This window comes from Poromitra crassiceps (genome assembly GCF_964638095.1).
Source record: "Poromitra crassiceps genome assembly, chromosome: 4".
NCBI classification, from domain to species: domain Eukaryota; kingdom Metazoa; phylum Chordata; class Actinopteri; order Beryciformes; family Melamphaidae; genus Poromitra; species Poromitra crassiceps.
The window spans coordinates 17,430,843-17,439,203 of NC_139626.1; the positions used below are offsets into that span (position 1 = coordinate 17,430,843).

Genomic DNA, 8,361 nt, shown 5'->3' on the forward strand with positions numbered 1-8,361 from the left:
CGAGAGACACAACACATCTGTGAAATCCATCATTATGGTAATAGGCTACGTTTTCAAAACATCTGTGAAATCCATCATTATGGTAATACGTTTTCAAAATTAGTGACATAGTTTTTTTTAAAGTCTAGTTTGTCCACCCTCCCCAGCAAGATCTGCCTCTCAGCTGTGTTCAGTCTACCGTGTGTGTGTGTGTGTGTGTGTGTGTGTGTGTGTGTGTGTGTGTGTGTGTGAGGCTGCAGTTTAATGAGCACATCTCTCGAGGACTGATGCTAAGGCAGCGATTAGCCCCGGCCTCCCTCCACACACACACTGTTAGCATGCTAGCCCTTTTATCTGGTGCCAAAGTCAACTTAACAATCTGTTAGTGACACACACACACACACACACACACACACACACACACACACACACACACACACACACACACACACACTTAACATACAAGGATGCAGTCACATGTACAGTAGGCTATACACACATGCTCATATCATACACAAAAGTACGTATTGTAAATCCAAAAAGCCGCAAACAATTGTGACTGCTGTGTTTTCTTACACTTTATTTGGATAGTCGCCTCCAGAGCAGTTGTAACATGTCAACAGCTTATTAGTTAACGTTCAACAATTAACAAACATTTAACAGATTATCTATAGCATCTATGTGACAATTCATGAACACATATATTACATATAGGTAGGTGAATAAGCTGCTAAAACAACATCTGAAGTCAAAGCCAAACAGCTGAATTTATGAATGTCAACTACTAAGCTGTTGAAATGTAACAAATACAAACATGCAGGCGGACTAATGCGATATGGATCACATGCCTGCCACAGCTTTCATATGCTCTCCTAGCTTTCTCACTTTCCATGAGTGTGAGCGTGAAAATGCTTCGTCCTCTTTTTCCACTGAGCAGAGCAGAGTGCCTTTTCTTCCCCCCCTCTCACATGAAGCTGAAACCTCAGACACAAAGGCACCAGATACTTCCTCCCTTCCCCCAAAAACCTTCACTGTCTTGTGTGGAGATGCAGTATGTGCAGATACAGCCATCATTGCAGAGAAGCCTACAGTAAGTCCCACTTGTTGAACTTCTCATTCTGAACACTGGAAATGTTCAGAAAAATAAAGTGTTGCTCTCTATTCAGCAGTCAGGTTACAGCTGAAAAGTAAGCAGTGGTTACCAATAGAGCAGGCGAGGCCACGCAGCAGCCGAGCTGCAGGCGAGGCCGAAGTTGAGTAATTGTAACGTCACTCGAGCAATTGTGATGTCATCAGTGACGAAGTTGAGCAATTGTGCATGCCAATAGAGCAGGCAAGGCCACGCAGCAGCCGAGCTGCGGGCGAGCCATATACGTATATATATATATATATATGTGGTTTGGGACTTGTGAACAAGCATACAGGACAGAAAAAAACAGGACAAAGTTGGACTTCTTCAGTGGCTGACACTACAGTATATCGGAGGCTAATTCTTTCCTAGACTGATTGTTGCAGTCAGAGAGATTCCCTGTTCTACTGCCTGGACAATGTAAGCCAGAGGTGGACATCTAGGTTATGCATGTCATGAGTGTGAGTGAATTCAAAGGGGTTAAAGAGGTAGAAGTGTCTTAAAAATGTCCCTAAACTGTGAACTGTAAAGTATCTTCCAGGCCACAGCGTCCTTAATAGGAGGCCGCTAACTACAACCATGTGTGCACTGCTCACTCGCTCTTTCTACAGTATCTCCCTCTCTCTGCATTCCAGTGTTTCTTGTTCATTTTTGTACATTGCAACTGTACAGTGTGTATCAATGTGTAAATATACCTGTACAGTATGTATCAATGTGTAAATATAACTGTACAGTATGTATCAATGTGTCAATCTACAGTGTGCTGTGCTGTACAGTGTATCAATGTGTGTATGTATACATATATATATATATATATATATATATATATATATACATATATATATATATATATATATATGTGTGTGTGTGTGTGTGTGTGTGTGTGTGTGTGTGTGTGTGTGTGTGTGTGTGTGTGTGTGTGTGTGTGTGTGGGTTGCTGTGCTCTTGTGTAAAACACTTTGAATTGCTTCTGTGTATGAAATGTGCTATACAAATAAACTTGTGTTTGTACTTTTTGTACTCGGGGACCCGTTTTCACTTTTTTGTATTTTCAGGCCCCAAGAACACCGCTGACGTGAAAAAGTAAGGCACTAACGCAAACAAAAAAAAGTGTAGCCGTTCTATGCAGGGAGGGTTGCCGTGTAATCTGGGCCAGAGAGATATACTACCCCCTGCTCCAGGACTACACTACCCAGAAACCCCTATGAGTCCTACACACACTGAGTGAGTGAACGGGGAATGCATTTGTTACACTTTGTGGCAGGACTACTATCCGACGGGTGAACGGGCACTGCATACCTTTAAATTTGATTCATTACAATGCATTCCAAAAAGGCACAATGATATGAACGACAGTGACTGGCTGATATCTCATTTGCATTAAAAGGACATTGGACAATAATCCCAATAAGTGTAACTGTTCTTTTATCATTCCTGTTAGATACAGCAACATAAACAACAAGCTCTTCCTCACTCAGGCCTCAGCCATAAACTACGGGGAGCAAACAGCAGTTGCCTGGAAACGGAGAGAAAACAAATTCAGTGCACGGCCTTGTGGGTTCAGTCCCAAGCTGGAAGTCTAGTCTTTCCACTTCTAAATACCGCAATCTCCCAACACGTCCTAGTTTTTAGTTACAACAAGGCTCTTTGGTGGCATGTTGATGTATAATTCACAGGCTGCAGAGATACGACAGAGAGGCGACTGACTGTCTTTTCTCTGCCTCTCTTCAGTGTGCTGGATCTGAGGCAGCGGACACACTCATGCTGGTAAGTGATCAATCAAACACCAAGTTTCTGGATGATAGGATTTGTTATCTTGATAACTTATTTTTTCAGCCAAGTTGATAAAAGGAAAATGTGTTAAATCTCCCTCTGGGAAAAAACTGACAAGCTAGTGCATGGTAATGGCTGCACAGCCAAACCATTTACTTCTTCTATGATGACAGTTTTTATTACAAGTTATGATGCAATAGCAAATAAAATATCATCCAGTCCTTTCCAGTAGCACTTCACTTCAGATGGCATTATTATTATATCATTATTATTCCTGTGCATTAACCTGTGGAAAATCATTATAAAGTCACATTAAAGTAATTAATGAAAATCGAAATGAAAAATAAACAAGGCTAGGTCGAAACCTAGCATAGGGCCAGCGCGGAAAAGCGTTGCCGAGGCCTGTTGGCTGTAGCAGGCAGCCGCAGGAAGGGCTGTTAGTGGCAAAAGTATGAAGGATACTTGTCAAACATATTTCATTTTTTACCCCAAAAATAAATAGGCTATTTACCCCTGTTTAGCCCAATGTTTTTGTGTCTTTTAATCAATCACCTAAATGCTATATTATATTATATCATATTATATTATCATATATTCTCTTAATTGTGATATCTTATCATCTATATATATCATCTATATATAGAGATAGCCTACCGGTATATACAATTGGATCTGATCAGTGTTGTAGCTACATTACTGATGTAAAATGTTATTTTAGGGGTACAAATTTCAAATAAAATATTGAATACTAGAAAATCTGGCCCTCACAAACACAACAAAGAAAACATCACCATGCAATCAAATGTGTTTAAAAAGTCTGTAGGTGATTGATGTAATTATGTATTAGATAACATTAACTTTAGTAAATGTAAACTAGCTCTTAGCTAGTAGCAAGCAGCAAATTGCTACACTCTGAAAAAGGTCAATTTGACTACACACCGGTCACGTTCACGCCATTTTGATTGGGTAAAGCGCAGCATGCGAGCCTGCCCCCTACAAGCGCTGTTATTCAGCTTTTCACGGAGCGTGCTGACAGATTTTCGATGCAAGTGGAAAGTCTGTCTCGAGAGATTAGCAAATAGCCTACAACAACAGGAAGTAAGCTAGGGACAATTTAGAATGTTTAAGTTGTCAAGGTAAAACCGTGTCAGACCCTTGCTAGGGTTGCCAGGCTCTCAACCACAGACTCCAGAACCATGGCAGTCCCCCCCCCCCCCTTTATGCAGTGGGTGCAGTTAGGCTCAGAACGGGAGTGAAGATACCCTTTAATTTCCTTTGCTGTGGAACCAAGGGCGATCATGTGACACATTTGATCTAAGGAAGGAAGTAAAAAGGGGAAAAACTTGCTCTTGTCTACTGTTACACCTGATGTAACATAATCTGTTACACCTGTTCCACTGTCACCTCCTTTTGTCACAGCGGGTTACTGAGCAGCGGTAACAGACTGACACCAACACTTCACATACAACATGGCCAAGGGCAAGAAGAAAGCAGGTGAGAAGAAAGCGAGTGAGCCTAAAGCTAAGAAGCTCACCCTGAAGGTCGCTCAGAGCTGCCTGCAAGTGACGGTGGACGGGAAACGGCGTCTGGACCTCAGCAACAAGGAAATCACTGCCGTGCCCAAGTGCATCCTGAAGCTGTGCGACGTGGAGGAACTGGACCTGAGCAGGAACCTGATCAAAAAGCTGCCGGACTTCATCGACCAATTCGTCAACCTCCGCTTTCTGGATCTGCACAGCAACCATGTGAGTGTGCTGGGAAAAGATGGATGGCATGATGTGGTGTCGCTTCTCTGAAAGGAGGGAACGTACGTTAGAGATTAAGTTGTGCTTTTTGTCATAAATTAGAATTAGTTGGTTGAGAGACACTCAGGTTGTGTGTTATAACATTATTGAATTGTCAGGGTAACAAATTAACCTTTTTGCAGAGTGTTTTTTGCTCAATTTTGGACAATTTTGGTGAACTATGAAAGTTAACAATTCATGTGCATTGCATATCGCACTCAATTTGTACCACTGCATTCAGACTGCGAACAACACGATCAAGTTATCGAACATCCATTCGTTTCCAATAGTGAAGGCCGATGTGGACAGTCAACAAGCTTGTCAGCAGAGAATGGTTGCAAAGTTAAAAAGCTTCTATTGTCATGGCTTAGAGCTAACACATTTCAAACATAAGGTCTTCATCAGGAGCTTAAGGTCTTCATCAGGACCTTGTGGAAACATAAGGTCTTCATCAGGACCTTAGGGTCTTCATCAGGACCTTGTGGAAATGGAATCTAAATGCATTGGCAACAAGGGATTTATATAATTCAAGCTTTTGGTCTCTTTTCTGGATTTAGAGCGGGTTTGTGTTTTTAATCTAGTTGGAACAGCTCCCCGAGAGGCTGGGCCGCCTCCAGAACCTGCTGGTCTTGAACCTGTGTAACAACCGGCTCACAGCTGCCTCCCTGCCCAGCGAGCTGGGCCTGCTCAGCAAACTGCACAAACTCAACTTGGGCCTAAACCTGCTGGAGAGCCTGCCCTCCTCGCTCGCTGCTCTCAAGGTGTGTCACCCTGGTGTTGATATCCACTCCCCCAGTTATGTGTGTGTGTGTGTGTGTGTGTGTGTGTGTGTGTGTGTGTGTGTGTGTGTGTGTGTGTGTGTGTGTGTGTGTGTATATATATATACGGTATATATTATCATCGATATAAAATTGAGTGAGTAAGTGGGCTCTGTCTGTGATTTTGGTCCCACATCGGTCAGTAATGATGTCACTGATGATGTGACAATGTCTATATGTAAGGGATAATGTATTGTGAGCCGGTGATTAGTGGCGAAATAATGACCGACAGGTGAATGATTGAGCCCGACGCGCAGCGGAGGGCTTAATCATTCACCTGAAGGTCATTACTTCCAGTAATCACCGGCTCACTATACATTATCCCGCTTAGAACACGGCCTACAACTAAATCATTCAATAATCTGACAAAAATAATTATTCAAATAGATTTTTTAATAGCGTTTTCAACGACAAAGCGGTTTCATTCGTAATTGGCACACAAGACACCACAGCTGCAACTGGTTGGCCTAATTAGTAGTGTTTGCTGACAAAAGGCTCTTATCAACTGATTAATCCAGGTGTGGCAGAGCAGCGGTCGGTTGTCGAGAAATAATGACCGGTGAATCTTGTTGATTGACCAATCAGAATCGAGTATTCAAGAGAGCCGTGTTATATATATATATATATATATATATATATATATATATATATATATATATATATATATATATATATATATATATATATATATACACATATATATATATACACATATATAATATATACACATTATTTTTGTTAGTATTAATTGGTATTGCCGTTTGCTATATATTTACGGTAGTGGTGTTCATTATTGCTTTTTGTATTCTCTTTTTGTATTTGTTTTATCTTTCTATGAAGTATTTTTAAACACCTGGCAAGCGACTACAGATTGAAATTATAGCGTTGTAGCTAAATCTGCCATATTTACAGTAATTTTTTTATTGTAAGGTTATAATCGTTAATTAATATGCGTTGTCCTTTTTTTAAACATAAAACTGAAAGGAGCTCCGCCACATCGGCCTCTTCAACAACAGCCTCACCCGCTACCCAGGCTGCCTGCGGAGGCTGGGCCACCTGGAGACAGTCAATATGGATGGGAACCCCATCCGCCCCGAGCAGCCGGCCTGCCTGGAGCCCACGGAGAGGGTTGAAAGCCTGTACCTGGTGCACGAGAACTCGCTCTGCAGGGAGTGCCTGAGGAAGTGCCAGGCGGACAGGAAGAAGCTGGAGGACGCCGGGAAAAGGGAAGCGGACAAGTCCAAAGTGATGTTTTCTGGGTTGATCACGCCCAACTCAGTGGCCCGGGAGGATCAGGAGACCTGGAGGTGAAAAAAGTGGGCAGAGAAAACCATGGAAGATCACACAGGTCCTCCTGAAGGGACGTATGATGAAAGTGCTTTCATTTTCAAGATTTCCTTGCCTTATTTTGAGTTATATAAATGGTTGAAAATACAGTCTTCATGCAAGGCATCAGATTGTGAATGATTACATTATTAATTAGTCCTGATATTTAGTCTTAGACATAAGAGAACTGCAGTCCTCAGCTGTAAAGTGGCATACCGTGCGTGCGTCCTGGTGGCTCACCTGGTAGCACGTACGATAGAGGCGCAGGCGCGGGTCTGAATCCGACCCGAGGTCCTCTGCCGCATGTCATCCCCTCTTTCTATCCTCACCTTTCCTTTCTGCTTACTGTTCTATCTAAATAAAGGCAGAAATGCCCCCCAAAAACTCATCTTAAAAAAGACTGCGGGATATTTACTGAAGATTTCCAGGCTTTTAAGTCCGGTAAAGAACTTCCTAATTGTGAAGCGCAACTTTCTTTTTCAAATTACACACTCATATTCCTCTCTTATCTCCTTCATGTCAGACCTACTTCAACAGTTACAGATCAAGGGTTAAAGCTACAATATGAAAACACTGCAAGAGGAAGTGGGCTATAGCTCACTCAGATAAACATATGGATGTTGTGTGATGTTTGAAAGGTTGTTTGTTCAACCCCTGCATCACCAGTGATGCTATTTTTATCATCAGTAGTTTGAACACTGATAGAAATAAGCTGATGTAGGAGTGTAGTCACTCTCTGACTCTAGCTCAGTCAGATCAACAACTGCTCACTCGCTCAATTCCAACCTATCTCACTCTTTATGATCCCTGTGTTGTTGTCAGTGTGAACACATAGTGTGTAGAATTACATGCAACCCTGTCATCACATCACTCTCTTTACCTTGACCTGGCAATATAACCCTGTCATCACATCACTCTCTTTACCTTGACCTGGCAACCCTGTCATCACATCACTCTTTACCTTGACCTGGCAACCCTGTCATCACATCACTCTCTTTACCTTGACCTGACAACCCTGTCATCACATCACTCTCTTTACCTTGACCTGGCAACCCTGTCATCACATCACTCTCTTTACCTTGACCTGACAACCCTGTCATCACATCACTCTCTTTACCTTGACCTGGCAACCCTGTCATCACATCACTCTTTACCTTGACCTGGCAACCCTGTCATCACATCACTCTTTACCTTGACCTGGCAACCCTGTCATCACATCACTCTTTACCTTGACCTGGCAACCCTGTCATCACATCACTCTCTTTACCTTGACCTGGCAACCCTGTCATCACATCACTCTCTTTACCTTGACCTGGCAACCCTGTCATCACATCACTCTCTTTACCTTGACCTGGCAACCCTGTCATCACATCACTCTCTTTACCTTGACCTGGCAACCCTGTCATCACATCACTCTCTTTACCTTGACCTGGCAACCCTGTCATCACATCACTCTCTTTACCTTGACCTGGCAACCCTGTCATCACATCACTCCCTTTACCTTGACCTGGCAACCCTGTCATCACATCACTCTTTACCTTGACCTGGCAAC

At 42.5% G+C, this 8,361-nt stretch overlaps 1 pseudogene across 1 annotated transcript; it reads left to right on the plus strand.

Annotated features, from left to right (window-relative positions):
• The first annotated feature begins 4,350 nt into the window (after nucleotides 1–4,350).
• Nucleotides 4,351–7,118, plus strand: LOC310775643 (leucine-rich repeat-containing protein 18 pseudogene; annotated as a pseudogene). Its single transcript, XR_014554035.1, has 3 exons — nucleotides 4,351–4,626; nucleotides 5,247–5,426; nucleotides 6,468–7,118. The product of XR_014554035.1 is annotated as a leucine-rich repeat-containing protein 18 pseudogene (transcript).
• The last annotated feature ends 1,243 nt before the right edge of the window (nucleotides 7,119–8,361 follow it).